The 24,769-nt window shown below is 38.0% G+C and overlaps 1 protein-coding gene across 1 annotated transcript in view; it reads left to right on the top strand.

The window, feature by feature from the left end:
- The first annotated feature begins 227 nt into the window (after positions 1-227).
- The window catches only part of SRC (SRC proto-oncogene, non-receptor tyrosine kinase), a 169,802-nt gene continuing 145,260 nt past the window's right edge, over positions 228-24,769 (top strand). Inside the window, exons 1-3 of the mRNA XM_069063529.1 lie at positions 228-383; positions 2,661-2,987; positions 10,690-10,725. The gene's annotated coding sequence lies outside the window, so the exon portion shown is untranslated. The remainder of the gene's footprint in view (positions 384-2,660; positions 2,988-10,689; positions 10,726-24,769) is intronic.

Here is a 24,769-nt window from a genome sequence, read left to right as displayed (position 1 = left end):
GGTTAAGTAACTTGCCCAAGTTCACACAGCTAGTTTTTGTGTGTGTCTGTGTGCTTGTTAAATGTCTGAGACCGGATCCGAACTCAGGTCCTTCTGACTCCAGGGCCCGCTCTCTACTTACTGCGCCACCTAGCCACCCCCAATTTGCTTTTATTTTCAAATATATTATGTTACTTTCAAAGCTGTCCTTGTAGTCAGTATTTCCTTCCTAACTTGTTCTTGTTCAGTTCTGTGTAGTTTAAAAATGTTCCAGTGACCTTGGAGGAAGCCCTCTTCTCTTCCTCAACTGGAAAAGAAAAAAGAAAAACAAAATCCTTTTAAGAAATATGCCGAGCAAATCCGCTGTATATCTCATCTTGGGAGCATTACCTGTCTGTCAGGAGGTTTGTAATATACTTCATCATGAAGTAGATTTCCAAGTCTTCTAGAGTTCTAGTTGATAATTTCATCCATCATATTTCTGAAATCTTTCAGAGTTTTTTTTTTTTACAATGCGGTTGTTGTTGTATTGGTAGATTTGCTTTATGCTTGTTTCATTTTTCATCAGATCATACAAGGTTTCCCTGAATCTGTCTCTTTCTTTTTTTGGGGGGAAGGCAGGCCAATTGGGATTAAGTGACTTGCCCAAGGTCACACGGCTAGTAAGTGTTAAGTGTCTGAGGCTGGATCTTTCATTATTTCTTACAGTGCAATAATATTCTCTTATGCTCATATAATTTAACTTGTTTATCCCTTCTCAGTTGATGGGCACTTATTTTGCTACAACAAAGATGGCTAGGTTGTGCAGTGGAGAGGAACAGACTTAGAGTTTGAATATCTGGGTTTAAATTTTGCCTCAGACACTGTAATAGTGAGGGAATTTGAAGATCTTCTCTGCCCCCTAATCAGTTGGAGCCCGATAAGAGGAGCTTGCTTAGGGGAGGGTTGTTTTTCAGGAAGGCACACCTTTTGTTACTTTGTAATTAGGCAGTGGGTCATGAAGGTTGTAATGTTCTCTGACCTGGAGAAGGCTGCATTTATATACACTCCGTGAGGTGAGATTTTGCTTTGGGGCTCACTTATGGGAAGAGTTGTTTGATTTGGCCAGATGACATTCTGGGTAGCCATTGAGCCCCCAGGTTTTGAAAACCCAGATGTTGGTGCTTCTCTTTCTGGTAACTAACACTGTATGTATGTAGTGGTCAGACAGCTAGAAGCCCTGTCTGTTGAATTGTGTTATTTTCTCTTGTCTGTATTTTTTTCTGCTTGTAATTTCTGTTTGTATTTTCTGAAGTTCAGGGTGCTGACTTTTTCCCCTGAACTAAGTGAATGATGGCTATATTTGATTAAAATAAGATTGTTTACCCCTTTTGAGTTGCTTTCCTTTAAAATAGCACATCAAAGAACCTGTGCTAGCAGACATCCTGGGTATGCTAGAGTGTTTGCTGATACAGACACAAATTGTGTGACCCATAGCAAGTCACTTAACCTCTCTGGGACCCAGTTTTCTTATCTGTAAAATGAAGTTAGGACTAAGTGACTTCTAAGATCCTTTCCAGCTCTAAATCTCTAATCGGTTTAATAGTTTATATAAATATTTTTGCAGATATGAATCTTTTCCTTTTATCTTTTTGGAATATAGGTATATCAGTAGTATTTCTGGATCAAAAAGATATTTCTAGTTTAATAATTTTGGGGAATATAGTTCCATATTGCCCTCTGTAATGATTAGACCAACTCCACCAAAGGTGCATTCATGTGCCTGTCTTCCCATGGCCACTCCAACAACTGTGATCTCTTTTTAAAAAACATTTATTCATTTATTTATAAAAATCTTTTAGTTATTTGTTTTTAGTTTTCAACATTCATTTTCACAAGATTTTGAGTTACAAATTTTCTCCCCATTTTTCCCCTATCAGTCACCCCAAGGTAGCAAGCCTACTGAATACCCCTTCCCCCAATCTGCTCTCTCTTATATCCTTCTCCATATCCCCTCTAACTTTCTAGCAGGACAAGATGGGTTTCTCTACCTCAGGGCCTGTATATTTTATTTCCTAGTGTTGCAGCAAGCATCCTAGCATACCCAGGGTGGCTGCCAACACAGGTTCTTAGATATGCTTTTCTAAAGGAAAGCAACTCAAAATGGGCTAACAATCTTGCTTTAATCAATCAAACATATCATTTATCTAGTTCAGGGGAAAAAGTCAGCACCCCAAACTTAAGAGTATGCAGAGGTTACAAGCAAAAGTTACAAGAAGACAGAGAAACATTTCAAGCAGATAGGCCTCCAACTGTCCAACCATTACATCCATACCTAGTCAGTTACCAGAGAGGGAAGCATCAACATCTGGGTATTTCAAAGCTGGGGAGCTCTCAACGGCTGCCCAGAGTCCCATCTGGTCAAATCACACAATATTTCTCAAAGTGAGCCCCAAAACAAAGCCTCACATCAGGGATTATATAGCCTTCTCCTGGCTCAGAGAATGTAACACCCTTCTTGACCCACTGCCCAATCACAAAGTATCTCCTGAAAAACAAGCCTACCACCACAGGCTCCAGGTGCACTTAAGCCTATTAAATGGCCTAGGGATGGGGAAAATCTTAAATTTACATTCCCATTACACCCAGTTGCATGTAAAAATCAATTTTTTAACATTTGTTTTTGAAACTTTGATTTCCAGGAGGTAGAGTCAAGATGGCAGAGTAGAAACAGGACCTCCACCCGGCTCTGGCTCTCACCACCTCCAATTCATGTAAAAGGGGACTCTGAACAACCTTTGGAGCTACGAACCCACAAAATGACACAGAGAAGCTAACCTCCCTCTGAGGACAGCTTGGCAGGCCACCAAGAATTGACACATCGCTCTGGGAGCCAAGCCCAGCTGCACGCCGAGGTTTTAGCCCAAGGGCGGGCTTGACCAGCTGCTGGCTAGAGGAACTCCAGATCACCAGCAGTTGTGGCAGTTTCCAGATTTGTCAACACATAGATGAGAAGGACAAAGTGAGAGGTCAGTGCAGTGTGGACCTTGGGACCCAGAGTTGGGAGTGCGTTGGCTTTTGCCCCTGGGGCAAGAAGCCACTGAGGGCTGCTGCACAGCTGCCGCCATATGGCAGCTTCAGCTCCTGTCCTGCAGAGTGTAGGGGGACCAAGCGACCAGTCTGAGGGGTAATCGCTCTTGATTTAGCCTGCTTGGATCTGGATTGTGGTCTTGGGTGGAGGTCCTGGGGTGTGTGACCAGCTTGCCAGAGAGTGTGGAGGCTTCAGAGAAGGCACCCAGCTAATACCTCCGGCAACTGAGAAAACCCCAGCGTTTAGAATGAAGCTCCCCCATCTGGTAGCAGAGTCCTACTGTGGCAAAAAGCCCCAGAATCAAGTAATTGAGTGGCAACATAACCAGGTAAAAGAAGTAAAGGAAACAGAAGAATTCAACATTAGACTCCTATTTTGGGGACAAAAAGGAGCAAAGCATGAAATAGGAGGAAGACAGTGAACTCAAAACTCCTGCACCAAAAGCTTCAAAGGAAAATACAAGCTGGTTACAGGCCATAGAGGACCTTAAGAAGCAAATAAGAGAAGTGGAGAAAAAATTGGGAAGAGAAATGAGAATGATGCAAGAAAATTATGAAATGAGAGTCAACAGCCTGACTGAGGAAAATAATACCTTAAAAAATAGACTAACTCAAAAAGGCAAAAGAAGCTCAAAAAGGCAATGAGGAGATGAATGCCTTAAAAAGCCGAATTTGCCAGATAGAAAAAGAATCTCAAAAGCTCATTGAGGAGAATCATTGCTTCAGAATTAGATTGGAGCAAATGGAAGCTAATGACTTTATGAGGAATCAAGATGCTGTTAAACAAATCCAAACAAATGAAAGAATAGAAGGCAATGTGAAATATCTCATTGGAAAAACCACTGACCTGGAAAATAGATCCAGGAGAGATAATTTAAAAATTATTGGACTACCTGAAAGCCATGATCAAAGAAAGAACCTAGAAATCATCCTCCAAGAAATTAGAACCAGAGGGCAAAATAGAGGTTGAAAGAATCCACCCATCACCTCCTGAAAAAGATCCCAAAAAGAAGACTCCTAGGAATATTATAGCCAGGTTCCAAAATGCCTAGATCAAGGAAAGAATATTACAAGCAGCCAGGAAGAAACAATTTGAATATTGTGTGAACACAATCAGGATAACTCAGGATATGGCAGCTTCTACACTGGGAGATTGAAGGGCTTGGAATATGATATTCTGGAAGTCAAAGGAACTGGGATTAAAACCAAGAGTCACCTACCCAGCAAAACTGAGTATCATGTTTCAGGGGAAAATATGGTCGTTCAGTGGAATAGAGGACTTTCAAGCATTCTTGCTGAAAAAAACCAGAGTTGAATAGAAAATTTGACATTCAGATACAAGAAGCAAGAGAAGCATGAGAAGGTAAACAGGGAAAAGAAATCATAAGGAACTTATCAAAGTTGAACTATAAACATTCCTATGTGAAAAAAACGATAATTGTAACAGAAAACTTTTCTCAGTATGAAAATAGTTGAAAGGAATATATATATTCACACACACATGTCTATATCGGAGGGTATACAGGTATATGAATACATATGTGGATGTGTGTATATAGGTTTACAGGTATACATAGAGGGCCCAGGACCAATTTAATAGGATGAGATGACACTTAAAAGGTGAAATTAAGAGGTGAGAGAGGAATATAATGAGAGGAGATGCAGAGAGAGAGAATAGGGTAAACTATTTCATATAGAAGAGGCAAAGGAAAATAATTACTATGGAGGGGAAGAATAGGAAGGCAGAAGGGAATGGGTCAACCTTATTCTCATTGAATTTGGCTCAGGGAGGGAATGAAATACACACTAAATAGGGTATCTCACCCTACAGGAGAGTAGCAGAGAAGGGGATGAGAGGGGGGGATGATGGAAGGGAGGGCAGGCTCGTGGGGAGGAAGTTGGAAGCACCCACTGTTGAAAAGGTAAGGGATCAAAGTAGAGAATAGAACAAGTGGGAGGTGGGATAGGAGGGAGTAAAATATAGTCAGTCTTTTACAATATATCTACTATGTCAATGTTTTGCATTAACTATACATGTACAACCTATACTGAACTGCTTATTAATGGTGGGTGACAAGAGAAGAAGGGAATGAATCTGGAATTCAAAGTTTTAAAATCAAATGTTTAATATATATATATATATATATATATGCTATTGTTAATACTATTTTACATGTAATTGGAAAATAAGATATAAAGGCACTGGGGCATAGAGATCCACCATGCCCTACTGGAAATGTTGAAGGGGGTATGGGAGAAGATATGGGAGAGAGCAGATTGGAGGAGGGGATATACTGTGGGACTGCTATTTTGGGGCAGTGGGTAGGAGAAAAACGGGGAGAAAATTTGTAACTCAAAATCTGGTGGAAATGAATGATGTAAATCAGAAGTTAATAAAGCATTTGAAAAATGAAAATAAAAAGAAAAGAAAGTCTACACATGCTCCAGTCCTCATAAAGCACTTCCATTCCATGTCATCAGAGCTGTACAGGAAGTAGGAGCCTCTCCAAACTCTTTCACATGGGGAAATTACATCCACTGAGCTCCCTGATGACTCTATGCACATCCCCCATTATAGCAGTAAGAAGGCTTGGGTTTGAATCTTGCTACCTCAGTAACTTATTACCTGTACAACTAAAGATAAAACCTGTAAACTCTCAGAAAAAAACAAAACCTTCGATTTCCAGATTCTTTCCCTTCTTCCCTCCTCACCCACCCCCACGGGGAAGATAAGAAATTTCATATAGGATGTACATGTATAGTTATGCAAAACGTTTCCATATTAGTTATGTTGTGAAAGACTAGCTATATTTCTCTCCATCCTATCCCACCTCCCACTTAAGTCTATTTTCTACTTTGACCCTAACCCTTTTCAAAAATGTGTGCTTCTAACTACCCTCTCCCCCAATCTTTCCTCCCTTCTATCATCCCTCCTCTTATCCCGTTCCCCGTTACTTTTCTGTAGGGTAAAATACCAATTGATGTGTATGTTATTCCCTCCTTAACTCAAATTCAATGAGAGTAATGTTGAACCATTCCCTTTCACATTCCTTCTCTTCCCCTCCATTGTAACAGTTTTCTCTTGCCTCTTTTATATGAGATAATTTACCCTATCTCTCCTTTTCACCTTCTCCCAATATATTCCTCTCTCACCTCTTAATTTTATTTTTTAGATATCATCCCTTCCTATTCAGCTGATCCTGTGTCCTCTATGTATACATGTACACACATATACACACACATATGTATTTATATACACATACTCCCTCCTATACATACATATGTATGTGTGTGTATATATATATATTCCCTTCAACTATCCTCATACTGAGAAACTTCTCATGAGTTACAATTATTGTTTTTCCATGTAGGAATGTAAATAGTTCAACTTTAATAAGTTCCTTATGATTTCTTTTTCCTGATTACTTTCTCATGCTTCTTTTGATTCTTGTATTTGAAAGTCAAATTTTCTGTTCAGCTCTGGCTTTTTCATCAAGAATACTTGAAAGTCCTCTATTTCATTAAATTATCATATTTTACCCTGAATCATTTTACTCAGTTTTGCTGGGTAGATGATTCTTGGTTTTAATCTTAGCTTGTTTGACTTTCCAGAATATCATATTCCAAGCCCTTTGATTCCTTAATGTAGCAGTTGCTAGATCTTGTGTTATCCTAATTGTGTTTCCACAATACTGAAATTGTTTCTTCCTGACTGCTTGTAATATTTTCTCCTTGAGCTGGGAACTCTGGAATTTGGCTATGATATTCCTAGTTTTCTTTTTGGGATCTTTTTCAAGAGGTGATAGGTGAATTCTTTCAGTTTCTATTTTGCCCTCTGGTTCTAGAACATCAGGGCAATTTTCCTTGAGAATTTCTTGAAGGATGATTTCTAGTTTCTTTTTTTGATCATGGCTTTCAGGTAGTCCAATAATTTTTAAATGATCTCTCCTGGATCTATTTTCCAGGTCAGTGGTTTTTCCAATGAGATATTTCACATTCCCTTCTATTTTTGTTTTAATCTGTTTTATAGTATCATGATTTCTCATACAGTCATTAGCTTCCATTTGCTCTAATCTAATTTTGAAGGAATTATTCTCTTCAGTGAGTTTTTGAAATTCCTTTTCCATCTGGGCAATTTGGCTTTTTAAGGCATTCTTCTCCTCATTGGCTTTTTGGGCCTCTTTTGCCATTGAATTAGTCATTTTTAAGGTGTTATTTTCTTCAGTATTTTTTGGGGTCTCCTTTAGCAGGCTGTTGACTTGCTTTTCATGGTTTTCTTGCATCATTCTTATTCCTCTTCCCAATTTTTCCTCTACTTCTCTTACTTGATTTTCAAAATCCTTCTTGAATTGCTCCATGGCCTGCAACCAGTTTGTATTTTTCTTGGAAGCTTTTGATGCAAGAGTTTTGACTTTGTCAAGAACTCTTCCATGTTTTGATCCTCTTTGTCCCCCCCAAGAAAGATTCTGTGGTCTGATTGCACTTCCTCTGCTTGCTCATCTTTACGGCCAATTACTTGACTTTTGAGCTCTTTGACATGGTAGAACTCTGCTTCCAGAGTAGAGAGAGCTGTGTCCCAAATTGCTGGAGTTTATGCAGTTGTCAGAACTATGAGGAGGGTGCCCTCTTTTTATGGGAATGGGAATCTTAAGATCTTCCCTGCCCCTAGGCCCTTTGATAGGCTTAAGTGACTGAGAGAATCTTCCTTGATTTGAAAATATACTCTGCCCCCTAATAGGCTGAATGTGGTCACATGGAGCCTGTGGAGGGAGGCTTGTTTTTTAGGAATGCCCACACCTAGTTACTTTGTGATTGGGCAGTGGGTCAAGAGGGCTGTGACAGTCTCTGATCCATGAGAAGGCTATATATACTCTGATGTGAGATTTTGCTTTGGGGCTCACTTTGAGAAGAATTGTGTGATTTGACCAGATGAGAGACTCTGGCAGCCATTGAGCCTCCTGGCTTTGAAAACCCAGATGCTGGTGCTTCCCTCTGTGGTAACTGTGACAAGGTATGGATGATTATAATGGTCAGACAGTTGGAAGCCTGTCTGCTGATCTGTTTCTCTGTCTGCTTGTAACTTCTTCTCATAACTTGTTTGTATTCTCTAAAGTTCAGGGTGCTGAACTTTTTCCCTGAACTAGGTAAATGACATATGTTTGATTAAAGCAAGATTGTTAACCTATTTTGAGTTGCTTTTCTTTAGAAAAGCATATCTAGGAATCTGTGTTGGCAGCCACCCTGGCGATGCTAGCGTGCTTGCTACTACACCTCTCTACAGCCACCATAAACTCTGGCACACTCACCCTAGGACACCCTGCTCAAGACTGTGACCTAGATCCAGGCAAGTTAAAGCAAGAGTGATTATCTTCTGAATGGTCACTTGGTCCCCCTACGATCTGCAGGCCAGGGAATCCAGAGGTAGCCATGCAGCAGCAGTGGCAGCCACTATGCTTCCACCACCTCTCGCCCTGGGAGGCAGGGGCTGGACCGCACTCTTCCATCACCCAGTTCCTACAGAGTTCCCTACTGACCTTTTACTTTCTCTATGGGGTTTATGGGTTGAGAAGTCTGGAAACCGCCATAGCTGCTGGTGATTCACTCTTCTGAAGTCTGCTCCAGTCAGTCTGTGCCGCTGATGGGGGCTGTCCCAGGTCTGGGACCACATAGCTCACATGGGACTGCACTTAGATCTCAGATAGGTGCAATAGATCCTTCCTGTATGCCTGCCAGGCTGCCTTCAGTGGGAGATTTGTTTTTCTCTGTTGCTTTGTGGGTTCTGTAGCTCTCCAATTTGTTTAGAGTCATATTTTACAGGTATTGGAGGTGGTTGGAGTGGGAACTCAGAGAAGTTCCTGCTTTTACTCTTCCATCTTGGCTCCGCCCCCTGTGATCTCTTTTCATTGTCATCTTTGCTAATTTGTTAGATAAGAGGTAGAATCTCAGAATTATTTAATTTTAATTTCTTTATTATTAGAGATTTGGAGCATTTTTACATATATAGCTATTGATAGCTAGAATTTCTTCTCTTCATATCTTTCAATCATTTATCTATTAGAGTATGGCTCTTGTTCTTATCTATTTGGATAAGTTCCTTATACAATATATCATGGCTGTCAGAATTTTATAAGAGAAGTTCCTTGCAAAGATTTTCTCCCAGTTAATTGCTGTTTCCCTTCTTATTTTTAACTCTAATGATATTGTGCAAAAACCTCATTTTTATGTCCTCAGAATCATCCCTTTCATATTCTGTGATCCTCACTATTCCTTATGTGGTCATGAATTCCTTAAAATTCATGTTCCCAATCCATTGTTGCAAAAAGTATTTTTTTTCCTGTTCCTCTGATTTGTTTGTGATATGACATTTTATGTCTATATTACGTATCCATTTAAAACTTATCTTGGTGTGTGGCATGAGATGTTGTTCTAATCTTAATTTGTCAGACTGCTTTTTCAGTTTTTGTTGAATAGTGAGCCATTACCCTAATATTTGGTATCTCTGGGTTTATTGAACGCTGAGCAACTATGTTCATTTTCTTTTTTTTTTTTTTTTAAAGCAATTGGGGTTAAGTAACTTGCTCAAGGTTACACGGCCAGGTGTTTCTGGGTGGGTGCTAAGTGTCTGTGCAGGGGATTCGATCTCCAGGTGTTCTCAACACTGGAGCTGGTGCTCTTACTCGCTGTGCTACCTGGCTGCTCCAACTATGTTCATTTTCTTTTATATGTTGTGTACTTAACCAGTTCCTCCAATTGACTTTTTTTTCTATTTTAAAACCAATATCAAATAGATTCAATAATTACTTTTTTTGTAGTATAGTTTGAGATCTAATACTACTAGGACCCTTTCCTTCTTACCTATTTTTCATTTTCCTTCGAGATTCTTGACCTTTTGTTTTTTGGTTGTTTTATTATATTTTACTTCTTAAAAAGTAATCCTTTACTAGTTTGGTGTAACACTAAACTAAGTTAGGAAGGGTTGTCATTTTTATATTGGCATGCCTTAACCACGAATGATGAATATTTCTCCAGTTATTTCCATCTCTCTATATTTCTGTATGGGGTACTTTGTAGTTGTATTCATATAGTTCTTATGAGTATCTTATTACCTGGACTTCCAAATATTTTATACATTCTTTAATTATTTTGAATGCAATTTTTCTATGTCTTCCCTAGGTTTTATTGGTACCATATAGAAAAGCAGATGATTTATGTGGATTTATTTCTGTATCACTTCATATAAATCTTTCCTTGTCTTTCTGTATTTATCAGAAATATTTAATTTCTTATAGCACATTCATATACTGCAATATTCCATTATATTCACATAGAATAATTTGTTAGCCATTCCTCAGTTCATGGATATCTACTTTGTTTCCAGTTCTTTGCTATCACAAAAAGTGCTGTTATAAATATTTAGGTATATATGGAGATTTTCTTCTAATCAATAGCTTCCTTACGGTATAAGTCTAGTAATGGAGTCTCTGGTTCAAAGGATATGGACTTTTAAGTCACTTTATTTGCAAAATTCCAAATTGCTTTTAAAAATGATTGTACCATTTATTATTTAATATTTTTCATCAATATTCATTAGTCATGCTGGTCTATAATTTATTTTCTTTGCTTTTTCTCTCCCTTGTTTAGGTATCAGGACTACATTTGTATCATAGAAGGTTTTTGGTAAGATATCTTCTTTTCCTACTTTTGCATTAGTTTATATAATGTTGAAATTAATTGTTTTTTGAATATTTGACAGAATTCAATTTAAAAGCAATCTTATTGGTCCTGGTTATTTTTCTTTGAGAATTCATTTATGCCATTATAAAGTTTTTTTTATTTTTATGATTTTTTTTTATTTTTGGAGGGGGGAGGTAGGTCATTTGGGGTTAAGAGACTTGCCCAAGGTCACACGGCTAGTTTTTGTGTTAAGTGTCTGAGGTCAGATTTGAACTCAGGTCATCCTGACTCCAGGGCTGGTGCTCTATTCACTGCGCCACCTAGCCGCCCCCATAAAAAATTTTTTTTTAATGAAATTGGGTTGTTAAAATTACCTATTTTTGTTCTATTAATCTAAGTATATAATATTTTTATAAGTGTTCTTCCATAGTATCTAAGTTATTCATTCTGTTGGCATATAATTGACATAACCATTTTTATAATTTCCTTTATTTTCCTTTTATTATGAATTTTTCTTTTTAGTTTTTGATACATACTGACAATTTGATTTTATACTCAATTAAAAAAGTTGGATTAGCTAAGTTAAACTATGATTTTTTTTAAACAACTACTTTTAATTGTCAGTTAATTTTTTTGCTTTCAATCTTTTCTTTGACTTTCAACATTTCTGTTTCTGTGTTTAGTTCTTTTTTTTTGTAATGCTTTTTTAGTTTTTAAAATTGGCATGCCAAATTCCTTGTTCTGTTTTTTCTTTCTTTTTGGGGGGGGGGAGGGTTAGAGACTTTGTGGCCAAATTATACCTTATTTTATTATGTCTTGGACATCATTGTATCCACAAGATTTCTTTATTGTTAGAGCCTCCTTCTCTTTATTCATATTTCTGGTTTAAATTCCTGAATCAAGACATTTGTCAGGGTCAGTTCCTGTCTGCTCCTGAACACTTGGATGGGAGAGTGGACCTCTATTTGGACTTTTAAAATATATATGTATTTTAAAGTTAGATTTTAATAGACTGGTAGCTGCCACCTCTGCTTATAGAGAACAGAGTAAAATTGCAGCTTAGGAGAAGTTTTAAGAAAAGAAAACAGTCACAACAGATGAAAGATTATGGTATATTCATTTATCCCTAGGGAATCCCACAGTAATTGGTGACATTGAACAGATAGCCATTAGGGCTAACAGTAATTGCCCTTGCTGGCAATCACTGGTTATTCTTTGTAATCAAATAATTTTTTTTTCTTTTGGAGAGGTGCCTCCTTTTTACTTCTTAAATTTAAATTCTTTAACATTTTATTTTTATTCTTAACAAACACCAAAAGGATGATTCTGTATCATAAATCACCATTTCGTATCACGTTCTTTTAAAATAAATATGTGATAAATTGTGCACCTTATTTCAAAGCTGTCCTTATTATCTGTATTTTGCCTTCTGAACTTCCTTCTATTATCTTCTATGCATTTAAAACATTGTTACAGTTGTCTTTTTAAAAAACCACTGTTGCTAAGCCTCTTCACCTTCAATAGTCCTCCCCATTAGAAACCTTAAGAAAGAGGAGGGGAAAAACCCATGTTACAAACAACCATAGTAAAGCAAAATGAATACATATAGAGAGCATGTATAACAATGTATTTCTCTTTCTTCTCCTTGTGTCCATCACTTTTCTGTCAGGATGTGGCTAGCATGCTTTATCATAGGTCCTCTGAAGAAGTCATTGAATTGATCAGAGTTCTTTGGTCTTTCAAAGTTGTTTTTCTTTACAATGCTGCTGTCCTTGTGTAAATTGTTCTCTTGGTTCTACTTACTTCACTCTGCATCAGTTTATACTATCCAGGATTCTCTAAAATGATCTCTTTTGTTATATCTTATGGTGCAATTATATTTCATTATATTAATATGTCACAATTTGTTCAGTCATCCCCCAGTTGTCTAAGAGATAATCTAAGGCATTCCCTTCCTTCTTAGATTCTAGTATTTCTCATTTTTCCTCTTTTCATTTTTCTCTTCAGAATCAGGAAGTTCTTTGGTTTGTGATTACTCTTTCCCTCTTGTTACTCCCCCTCTTCATTCACTTGCTCCCTCTCCCCACTTGTTTTTAATTTTAATTTGATGTGTTTCTGTAATAAACTATGTGGGAGTAGGTGTGGGGATGTGTGTGTGTGCATGTATGTGTTTGTATTCAACTCTTTTTTTTTTGGAGGGCAATTGGGGTTAAGTTACTTGCCCAAAGTCATGGCTAGTAAGTGTGTCAAGTGTCTGAGACCGGCTTTGAACTCAGGTCCTCCTGACTCCAGGGCTGGTGCTCTATTCACTGCGTGACCTAGCTACCCCTGTATTCAACTCTTGATAACAACTCCCTCACCCCTTTCTTCTTTCCTTTCAAATAATCTTATTCTCATGCATCCCAACTATGAGAAAATTTCACCCCCCCCCCCTTCCTCATTTCTATACTAATGTATTACTCTATTTTCCCTTCTCTTACCCCTCTTAAAGACCTTGGAACCAAATCCATCTAACCTTAGGAGCCATTTTTCTTCAATACTCTGCTGTAATTCAGCTCTAAAGGGACATGTGTATTCTCTCCATTAGAATTTAACATTACATCATCATATAGTTCTTTATAGTTGCTCAAATAAATGTACATTTCTTGGTTTCTCTGGACTCGTGTGTTTGCAGTTCTAAGTTCCTACATAATACATGTCTTTCCATTAGAAATGCTTGAAGGTCCTGTCTTGCATTACAAGTCCATTTTTTCCTCTGTAGAATTATAATCAGCATTACAGCATAAGTTATTTTTATTGGTAAACCTATATTCATTGCCTTTTGGAATATTGTATTCCAAAGTCTCGTGTTTTTAGTAGTAGTTCCCAATTCTTATGTGATCCTGTACTTGAACTACTTCTTCATGGATACTTCCAGTGTTATTATTTTTTAATGGGAGTTCTATATTTTGGCTATGATATTCCCAGTTTTTTTTGTTTGTTTGCTTCTTTCTTTCAGGAGATTACTAGTGGATTCTTTCCTTTTTTCTTTTTTCAAACTTAATTAATTTACTTTTTGTTTACAACATTCAGTTCCACAAGTTTTTGAGTTCCAAATTTTCTTGCCCTCTTTTTCCTCTCCCTTCCCCTCCTATGATGGCATGCAATTTGATAAAGGTTCTACAAATACCTTCACATTAAACATTAGTCAAGTTGTAAAGAAGGATTATAGCCAATGGAATGACCAATGACAAAGAAGAAACAAAACAAAACAAAAAAGAGAGAGAGCAAGTAGTTTTCTTCAATCTGCATTCAGACTCTGTAAATCTTTCTCTGGATATGAATAGCCCTTTTCGTCATGAGTCTTATGGAGTTGTCTTGTAACCTTGCATTGCTGAGAGGATCCCAGTCTATCAAAGTTAGTCATCACAGATACGATGGTTCTGTAATTGTGTATAGTGTTCTCCTGGATTTTCTCCTCTCACTCAATATCAGTTTATTTAAGTCTCTCCAGGTTATTATGAAGTCCATCTGTTCTTCATTTCTTATAACACCGTAGTATTCCATTACATTCATAACCACAACTTGTTTAGCCATTCCTCAACTGATGGGCATCCCCTTGATGTCCAGTTCTTTGCCACCACAAAAAGAGTTGTTATAAATAGTTTTGTACATACGGGTCCTTTTCCCACTTCTATGATCTCTTTGGGATACAACCCTAGAAGTGGTATTGCCAGGTCAAAGGGCATGCACATTTTTATAGCCCTTTGGGCATAGTTCCAAATTTCTCTCCAGAATGATTGGATCAGTTCACAACTCTACCAACAATGCATTAGTGTTCCAATTTTCCCACATCTTCTCCAGCATTTATCATTTTCCTGTTTTATCATGTTAGCTGATCTGACAGGTGAAATGCAGTACCTCAGAGTTGTTTTGATTTGCATTTCTCTAATCAATAGTGATTTAGAGCTTTTTTTCCTATGATTATAGATATCTTTAATTTTCTTCTGTGAAAACTGCCTGTTTATATCCTTTGACCACATATCAGCTGGGGAGTAACTTTCTTGTATATTTGACTCAGCTCTCTGTATATTTTAGAACTGAGGCCTTTATCAGACAAACTGGTTGTAAAAATTCTTTCCCAATTTTCTGCTTCCCTCCTAATCTTGGTTACATTGGCTTTGTTTGTACAAAACCTTTTCAATTTAATATAATCAAAATTATCCATTTTGTATTTCATAATGCTCTCTATCTCTTAGATTCTTTCTATCTTAACTTTGTCCCCTGGTTTTAATAGGCCTGGTCAGTTTTTATTTATGATTTCTTTAAGTGTAATGTCCAAAAAATGTATTTAAGAAAATAATGATTTTCAGGGAGTCCAGTAATTCTTAAATCATCTCTCTTTGCCATCTTTTTCAGGTCAGTTGTTCTTGATATGATATGTATTACATTTTCTTCTATTTTTAACCTTTTAAAAATTGTTCTTTTTTTTCTTACTGTTTTATACAGTTCATTGATTTGAGAATGGAGGAGATATGGGCATGTTTGTAAGCAGTAGAGAAGCAGTCAGTAGACTGGATAGAAGATAAGTGAAAGTGGGAAGGATAGAGGGGGCAAGATCCTGGAGAAGATGAGATGGAATGAAATCTCTTGTGCATGTAAAGGAATTGGCCTTGGCAAGGAAAGGAGCCACCTCATTATATGAGACAGTGGTGAAGGAGGAGATTGTGATAGAAGGTGTCTGAATGATGGCAAATGAAAAGGAGAGAACAGGTAGCTCTCTGAGAAAGGCCTCTTTTTGTTGTTGTTGTTGTTTTGCTTTTTTGGAGGGCAATTTGGGTTAAGTGACTTGCCCAAAGTCACACAGCTAGTAATTGTGTTGAGTATCTGAGGCCAGATTTGAACTCAGGTCCTCCTGACTCCAGGTCTGGTGCTCTATTCACTGCACCACCTAGCTGCCCCAAAGGCTGTTCTTTTCTCTCTCTCTCTCTCTCTCTCTCTCTCTCTCTCTCTCTCTCTCTCTCTCTCTCTCTCTTTTTGAAAGGCCTCTGTTTTTAACATACTATATGAAGCAAGGTTTTCATTTGAGAGACGAGGGAGAGGGGGAGCCATGGGAGGTTTGAGGAGGGATGGAAAGGTTTGGAAGAACCTTTGTGGGAAGTGAGTTGGCGAATTATTTAGGGAGGTATATAAGGATTGCCTTGCAGAAGTGAGGGCCCAGTCGAGGTTATGTAACATAAATTTGTAGTGGACTCAGCACAGTTTTGTGATTTTTCTCTAGCATGACTCAGAAGGGCATGTGTGGGAGGAAAGTAGCAGATAGGTAGGAATGATCCAAGGCTGCTTTGAGCTGAGTATTGAAGAAGGCAGGGGAATCTGAAAGATCAGGGTGAGGGTAAAGAACATTCCAGGTATGGAGAAAAACTGGAGCGAAGGCGTAGAGCCAGGACCTAGAATGTTGTGTGGGAGGAACAGCAAATAGGTCAATGTGACTGAATCATACAGTATGTAGAAGGGAGTAGAGTATAAGAAATCAGGAAGAGTAGGAAGGGTCAGGTCGTGCAGAGCTTTACAAGCTAGAGGACATTCTATTAAAACCTGGAGAAAGTAAGGAGTGACTGGGACTTATGGAGTGGAGGTGGTGGAAGTATGTGACATGATCAAACTTGTTCTTTAGAAAAATTCCTTTGGCAACTGAGTGCTGGATAAATTGGAACCAGAAGAGACTTGAGACCAGGAAACAAATCAGATGCCTAATTGTAATAGCCCATGCATGCAGGGACAATGGTGGCAGCTCTGTGAGTGGAGACAAAAGATATTGGAAATGACAAGATTTGATGACACATTAGATGTGGGGGGTTGAGTGAAAGTGCTGCCTGGAGGAAAACTCTGAGGCTAAAGGCCTGAATCACTGGGAGGATGTTGAGGCTCTCAAGAGTAATAGAGGAGATGGTTTGAGAGCAAGAGAGAAGATAATGAGCTCTGTTTGGGACATGTTGAATTTGAGGTATCTATAATATACTAGTCTCGGAATGTCTGAAAGGCAGTTGAGGGCTCAGGAGATATGGCTAGATACATAGGTCTGGAAATCATCTGCATAGAGGTGATAACTGAACCAAGGGGAACTGAGGACATCACTAAGTGAGATAATAGAGAACAGAGGTTCTTAAACTTTTTTGTGTCATGGACCCCTTTGGCAGTCTAGCATAGCCTATGGACCCCTTTTCAGAATGATATCTTTTCATGTATAACATTAAATACATAGGATTTCAAAGGAAAACAATTATACTGAAATATAGTTATCAAAATATAAAAAATAAACATGATGTAGGAATATGTGCTTCTTAATTGACTCATTAAATCACCAAATCATACACTTAAAATATAGTCAAAGTTAAAATATAAAGTTAAATTGTATTTTATTTATTTATTTGTTTGTTTGTTTTGCTTTTTGGAGAGGGAAAGCAGGCAATTGGGGTTAAATGACTTAACCAAGGTCACAGGCTAGTAGGTATTAAGTGTCTGAGGCCAGATTTGAAGTCAGGTCCTCCTGACTCCAGGGCTGGTGCTCTATCCACTGCTCCACCTAGCCTCCCCTAAATTGTATTTTTAAAGATATAGTTATATGAAAGCTGTTGTTGCTTACCTTGAATAAGAATATTAAACTGTTCAGTGGTCTTTGATAGGTAAATGTGTGTCATATTGGATATATAGTCCATTTTCAACTGTAATGTGATATGAAGATATTTATGATTTAAAAAAGTTTTGAAAATTTAAATTTTATTTTTATTTTCATTTCCACATTCCCTTCTTCTCTCCATCCATCCCCCACCTATGAGAAAGCAAGAAATACAATACCCATTATACACATATAGTCATGCAAAACATATTTCCACATTAGCCATGTTCCAAAAGAAAAGGTAAAAAAAAAAAAAAGGAAAATGTTTCAGTTGATCAGTTCTCCATCTGGAGGTAGGGATAGCATTTTATATCATGAGTTCTTTGGTGATGTGGTGATCCTTGTATTGATCAGAGTTATTAACTTTTTCAGTTGATTTTCTTTTAATTTTAAAATATATTTTATTTTTTCCAATTGCCTGTAAAAACAATTTTTAACATTTGCCTTTTAAAATTTTGAGTTCCAATTCTCTCTCTCCCTTTCTCTCCTGCTCCCTCCCGCCTCCCTGAGAATTCTTTCAATTTCTGTTTTGCCCTCTGGTTCTAAGATATGTAGGTAGTTTTCCTTTATAATTTCTTGAAATATGCTAGAAACTTTTTTTGATCATGACTTCCAGGTAGTCCAGTAATTCTTAAGTTATCTCTCCTTAATAATTTGTTTTTCCTAAGAAATATTTCAAATTTTCTCCAATTTTTTTTCAGTCTTTTGACTTTTGTTGTTATTTCTTGATGTCTCATGAAGTCATTAGTTTCTACTTGATCAGTTCTAATTTTTAGGGAATTATTTTCTTCAGTGAGATTTTGTACCTTTTTTTTTTTAACCATTTGGCCAAATCTGATTTTTAAGAAGTTACTTCTTTGTATTTTTTGTGCCTCTCTTACCAAGCTGTTAATTCACTTTTCATAATTTTCTTGCATTGCTCTCATCTCTTTTCCCAATTTTTCCTCTACTGTTTTTTATTTGACTTTTAAAATAATGTGGTTTTTTTTTTGTTCTTTTACAAAAATCAATCTCTTTCTCAGCCTCTTCTATGAATTTTTGTTGGGCTTGTGTCCAGTCTGCATTTTTTTCTTTGAGGCTTCACTGTAGATGTTTTCAAATAATTATCTTTTTAGAAATTTGTGTCTTGAGCTTCTGTCATCATTGTAGCTTTTTCTAATCAAGTTCTTTTTTGTTTGTTCATTTTTCCAGCCTATGTTTTTTACTTTGGACTTTTTGTTAGCCTTGGGCTCTGTTTACTTCTGGGTGTGGGAGGTGACTGTGCTGAACTTCAAGCTTTTAGTTATGCTGTTTTCTCAGCTTGGTCTGGGGACCTGTAGGTAACCATTGCTTCCGAAGTGGTATGATCTGAAGTCTGGTCTGGTCACTGCCCTTCTGTTTTGCACTCTGATTCTTACCCAGGTATGTCCCCTTCTCCCCAACTGCAACCCATATACAGCGATAAGAACCTCAGAACTGTGACCTGGAACTGTATACTAGACAATGGAATTGTCAAATGGCACCTAATCCTGGGCCATGTGCTAACACAGAGATTCACCTATAATCTCTTTCTGACCAGGTATTCAGTCTTCCTACCTGGGCGTTGCTCATTCTCAGTGCTGCTGCTGGTGCTGTTGCCACTGTTGCTGCCCCCAAAGCCCATAGCCAGGGCTACTGACACCATGCTGCATCTGGGCCAGCTCTCATCCTAGTCTCCTTTCTGTCCTCCTAAACTTCTTAGGGTTGCAAAAATAACTCACTGTTACTTTTTGTTGGTTCTCCTGCTCAGAATTTGGTTTAACATACTTTAAAAGTTGTTTCAAGGGGTGGGTTGGGAGAGCTCAGCAAAACTGCTGACTTTTTCATCCTGGCTTCACACCTCCTGCCCTGCCCTCACTGTGATTTTTTTTTGTTACAGTCACATGCAGAATTGAAGGAAATATTAAGTTTTAGTTCGAGATTAATGAAAATAAAGATGTAATTTTTTTTCCATCCAAATTCACAGATTTCCTGAAATTTATCCATTGACTCCAAAGAGTTCATGGACCCTAACTTAAAAGCCTCTGATGTAAAGGGAAAAGAGAAAGGGGCCCAGGATAGAGCATTGAGGGACACCCTTCAGTAGTTGACATGACCCGAATGAAGATCCCGCAAAGGACAGTGAGGAGTGGTCAGGAGAAAACAGTGTTATCAAAACCTTCAGTGAAGAAAATATCCAGAAGGAAAAGGTGATTAACAACATCCATCCAAGGTTGAAGAGAGGTAGAAAATGGTTGAGGACTGAGAAAAAGCTATTAGACTCAGTAATTAAGAGATCATTGGCAGTTTTAAATAGGTCAGTTTCAATTAAATGATAATTGAATTGAGAGTTAAGAAAGAGGGGAAGAAGTGAAGAGACCTAGAATAAATGGCTTTCTTATGGAATTTATACAAGATGGAAAAGAGAGATATAAGACTATAGCTTTGGGAATAGTTAGATCAAGTAAAGGTCTTTTTTTTTTTAAGGATGGAGAGACATAGGTGTGTTTGTTGGTCGAAGAGAAACCAATAGAAGGAAAGAGACTGAAGATTAGAAAGAGAATGGGGATGATAGCTGAAGACAATCTGCTGGAGAAAACAGGAAGAGATGGGTCAAGAGTATCTGTAGATTGGTTGCCCTTGGCCTGGAGAAAGGCTGCCTCTTTATCTGAAACAGGAGTGAAGGAGAAGATAGTGAAGGAACATGTCTCTATGATGTGAGATGAGGAGGAGGAGAAGAAGAGGGAACTCTCAGTGAATGGCCTCAATTTTTTTCAATGAAGGTAAGGTCTTCGGTAGAGAAGTTGGAGGGAGGGAGTATTGTCCAGTGCTTCAGGAGAAACAAGATTTAGAAAAGCTGTTGTAGAGTTGATAGGAAAGGGTTTAAGAAGCACTAAAATATAGGTAGATCCCAATTAATGGGAATAATGAATCCCTTGAAGTGGTTGAATATTTTTGAATTTACAATGTTCAGAGTAATAATTATGTCAAATATGTTAATGGATTCCAGTCCACAGGAAATATGCAATGCAAATTTGAATAATGTTACCACTGTAGGGGATTTATTATTTGTACTCATAGGATACTAGCTGTAATTCTCTTGATGCAGTGAGGGCCCAGTTTAGATTAGATGACATAAATTTATAGTGGATCCAGCCATCATGGTTTTTGTGCTTTTTCCTCTTGTCATTAAGCATCATTTAAATAGGAGCAAAGAAGCAGATGATGGGAATAATTTAGGATTGGGTTTTGGCAAGGCAAAGGTTTCAAGATTAGAGGATAGTGTAGAGTTATATCTTTCACTAAAGTATCAAGGTATGGAAGAGAGGAAAATGGAACAAGTACAGGGATGATAACCTGGGAAAGAATTGAAGGATGAGGGCAATAGAGCTTATACTGAGGATGAAATATATAGATGGAGTTTTGCGGAAAGATAGGATGATTAAATTGGTCAAGATCAAGGAAATTCTTAATTCATTAAAGTGGAAGTGGACGTATGTGGACAAAATCAAGGGTATGACTTTCTCTGTAGCTAAACTAGAGTAAAGGAATAGATTATGGGAATTGAGTAGTTACAGATATTGGAAAGTTAGAATGTTTGGGGGACCTTTATTATATATGTTGAAACCTTCTAATATGAGGACAGGAGTTGGGGTAGAGAGGTAGACTATGGGTCACATATTGAACTCATTGAGTAAGGAAAGATAGTGCATTGGGGTTTGATAGATAATATCTGTCAGTATCTGGATTGGATAGCATGAGTCTCAAAGGAGGAGAGATTGCTGTAGTGATGGTGGTAAAGGGAGTATGGAAATGGTGATGGGGAACAAGGAGGCAACTAGGTGACTCAGTGGATAGAGTGCTGGGCCTAGAGTCAGGAAGACCTGAATTCAAATCTGGCCTCAGACACTTACTAGTTCTGTGACCCTAGGCAAGTCATTTAGCCTCTATTTTCCTTAGTCCACCAGTGAAGAAAATGGCAAACCACTCCAGTATCTTTTTTTTTAGTATTATTTTAAAAAAATTTATTTATTTTTTAGTTTTCAACATTCATTTCCACAAGATTTTGAGTTACAAATTTTCTCCCTGTCTCTCCCCTATCCCCCACCCCAAGCATACTGAATACCTCTTCCCCTATTCTGTCCTCTCTTATATCCCCCCCATGCTCACCCTTATTTGTTGTAGGGCAAGATGGATTTCTATACCCCATTGCCGGTATATTTTATTTCCCAGTTGCATGTAAAAACAGTTTTTTACATTTGTTTTTAAAACTTTGAGTTCTAGATTCTCTCCCTTCTTCCCTCCTCAACATCCTCTCTCCACCCCCCCAGGAAGACAAGCAATTCAATATGGGTTATATACGTGTAGTTATGTAAAGCATTTCCATAGCAGTCATGTTGTGAAAGACTAACTATATTTCCCTCCATCCTATCCCATCCCCCATTTATTCTATTGTCTCCTTTGACCCTAACCCTTTTCAAAAGTGTTTGCTTCTAACTACCCTGTCCCCCAATCTGCCCTCCCTTCTATCATTCCCCCTCTTATCCCCTTCCCCCCTACTTTCCTGTAGGGTAAGATACCCATTTAAGTGTGTATGTTATTCCCTTCTTAAACCAAATCCAGTGAGAGTAAGGTTGACCCATTCCCTTTCATCTTCTTGCTCTTCCCCTCCATTGTAACAGCTTTCTCTTGCCTCTTTTATGTGAGATAATTTACCCTATTCTATCTCTCCCTTTCTCTTTCTCCCAATATATTCTTCTCTCACCTTTTAATTTTATTTTTTAGTTATCATCCCTTCATATTCAGCTTATCCTAAGCCCTCTATCTATATATACATGTACCTGTAGACATATATACATACATATACCCACCTATATGTACATATATATGTATTTATACATATATGTATGTATACATATATAATATATATTCCCTTCAACTATCTTCATGCTGAGAAAAGTCTCATGAGTTACAAATATTGTCTTTCCATGTAGGAATGTTAATAGTTCAACTTTAATAAGTTCCTTATGATTTCTCTTTCCTGTTTACCTTTTCATGCTTCTCTTGCTTCTTGTATTTGAAAGTCAGATTTTGTGTTCAGCTCAGGTCTTTTCATAAAAAATGCTTGAAAGTCCTCTATTTCATTGAATGACCATATTTTCCCTTGAAGTATTATACTAATTTTTGCTGGGATGTGATTCTTGATTTTAATCTTAGCTTGTTTGACTTCAGGAATATCTTATTCCAAGCCTTTCAGTTCCTTAAGGTGGAAGCTGCTAGATCTTGTGTTATGCTGATTGTGTTTCTACAATACTCAAATTGTTTCTTCCTGACAGCTTGTAATATTTTCTCCTTGACTGGGAACTCTTGGAATTTGACTGTGATATTCCTAAGAGTTTTCTTTTTGAGATCTTTTTCAAGAGGTGATTGGTAGATTCTTTCAATTTCTATTTTGCCCTATGTTTCTAGAATGTCAGGGCAGTTTTCATTGATAATTTCTTGGAAGATGATATCTAGGCCCTTTTTTTGATCATGGCTTTCAGATAGTCCAATAATTTTAAAATGATCTCTCCTGGATCTATTTTCCAGGTCAGTGGTTTTTCCAATGAGATATTTCACATTGCCTTCTATTTTTTCATTTGTTTGGATCTGTTTTATAGTATCTTGACTTCTCATAAAGTCATCAGCTTCCATTTGCTCCAGTCTAATTTTGAAGGAATTATTTTCTTCAGTTTTTGAAATTCCTTATTTTTCACTTGTGTCCGGAAAGGCAAACAGAGGTTAATTCCTTATTTTTTTTTCAGTTTTTGAAATTCCTTTTCCATCTGACCAATTCTGCTTTTTAAGACATTTGTTTCCTTATTGGCTTTTTGTACCTCTTTTGCCATATGAATTAGTCTATTTTTAAGGTGTTATTTTCTTTCTTTTTTTTGTCTCCTTTAGCAGGCTGTTGACTTGCTTTTCATGATTTTCTTACATCATTGTCATTTCTCTTCCCAATTTTTCTTCTACTTCTCTTACTTGATTTTGAAAATCCTTCTTGAGCCTCTCCATGACCTGCAACCAATTTACATTTTTATTGGAGGCTTTTGATGAAGGAGTTTTAATTTAGCTGCCTTCTTCTGATTCTGTGTTTTCATTGTCGTTGTCACCAAAAAACAATTCCATAGTTTGATTCTGCTTCCTCTGTTTGCTTATCTTGCCAACCAATTACTTGACTTTTGAGCTCTTTGCCATGGTAGAACTCTGCTTCCAGAGTGGAGAGTGCTGTGTCCCAAATTTATAGGTTTTTGTACAGCTGTTGTCAGAACTTTTTCTAGGCAGCTGCCTCAGAACTGTGAGGAGGACTCCCTCTTCATAGCCACCACAAGCTCTGCCATGCCATTGTTGCCTCTTACCCCAGAACTGCCACCCAAGACTGCAACCCAAATCCAAGTAGGGCAAAGCAAGAGAATCCTGCCTCAGCACCAGTAGAGGGATTCCTGCAAATGCCCTCTGGTCAGCCACTTGGTCCCCCCACGATCTATGGGCCTAAGAACTTTAGAAGCAGCCACCATGGGAGCAGCTGCAGATGCTACTACCTCTGTCACCCTGGGGGTAGAGGCTGGACTACGTTATTTTCTCACCCAGTTCTAACAGAGTTCCCACACTGACCTTTCACTTTCTCTTTGGCATTTATGGGTTGACAAGTCTGGAAACCACCACAGCTGCCAGTGATTCACTCTTCTGAAGTCTACTCTGGCTGGTCTGTGTCGCTGGTCTGAGCCAGTGCAGCCCATGCAGAACTGTGCTTGGCTCCCAGTCTGGTGCAATAGACCCTCCCTGTTGGCCTGCTAGGCTGCCTTCATTGGGAGATTTGTCTCTCTCTGTCACTTTGTGGGTACTGTAGCACAAAAACTTGCTTAGAGTCATTTTTTTGCAAGTATTGGAGGTCATTGTAGTGGGAACTCAAGCAAGTTCCTGCTTTTACTCTGCCATCTTGGCTCCACCCCCACTCCAGTATCTTTACTAATAAAACCTCATAGATAATATGGTCCATGGGGTCATGAAGAGTCAGATAGGAATGAACAACTCAGGCAGCTAGGTGGTGCAGTGGATAGAGTGCCAGGCCCGGAGTCAGGAAGACTCATCTTTCTGAGTTCAAATTTGACCTCAGACACTTACTAGCATTTTGACCCTGGGCAAGTCACTTAACCCTGTTTGCCTCGGTTTCCTCATCTGTAAGATAAATTGTAGAAGGAGAAGGAAATGACAAACCACTACAAGAACACCCCAAATGAAGAGTTGGACGCAACTGAAAAATGACTGAACAATAACAGCAAAATAATTGAACGTCACCTTTGACATTTTTGGCCTACCTATGACCAGGAGTATTCCAACTTCCTTACTAGG

Source organism: Petaurus breviceps, unplaced genomic scaffold, assembly GCF_028583685.1.
Source record: "Petaurus breviceps papuanus isolate PSGF00001 unplaced genomic scaffold, PetGlider_PUasm1.0 90591, whole genome shotgun sequence".
NCBI lineage: Eukaryota > Metazoa > Chordata > Mammalia > Diprotodontia > Petauridae > Petaurus > Petaurus breviceps.
Note: the sequence above shows the minus strand (reverse complement) of the source record. Positions and strands in the feature narration are given on the sequence as shown.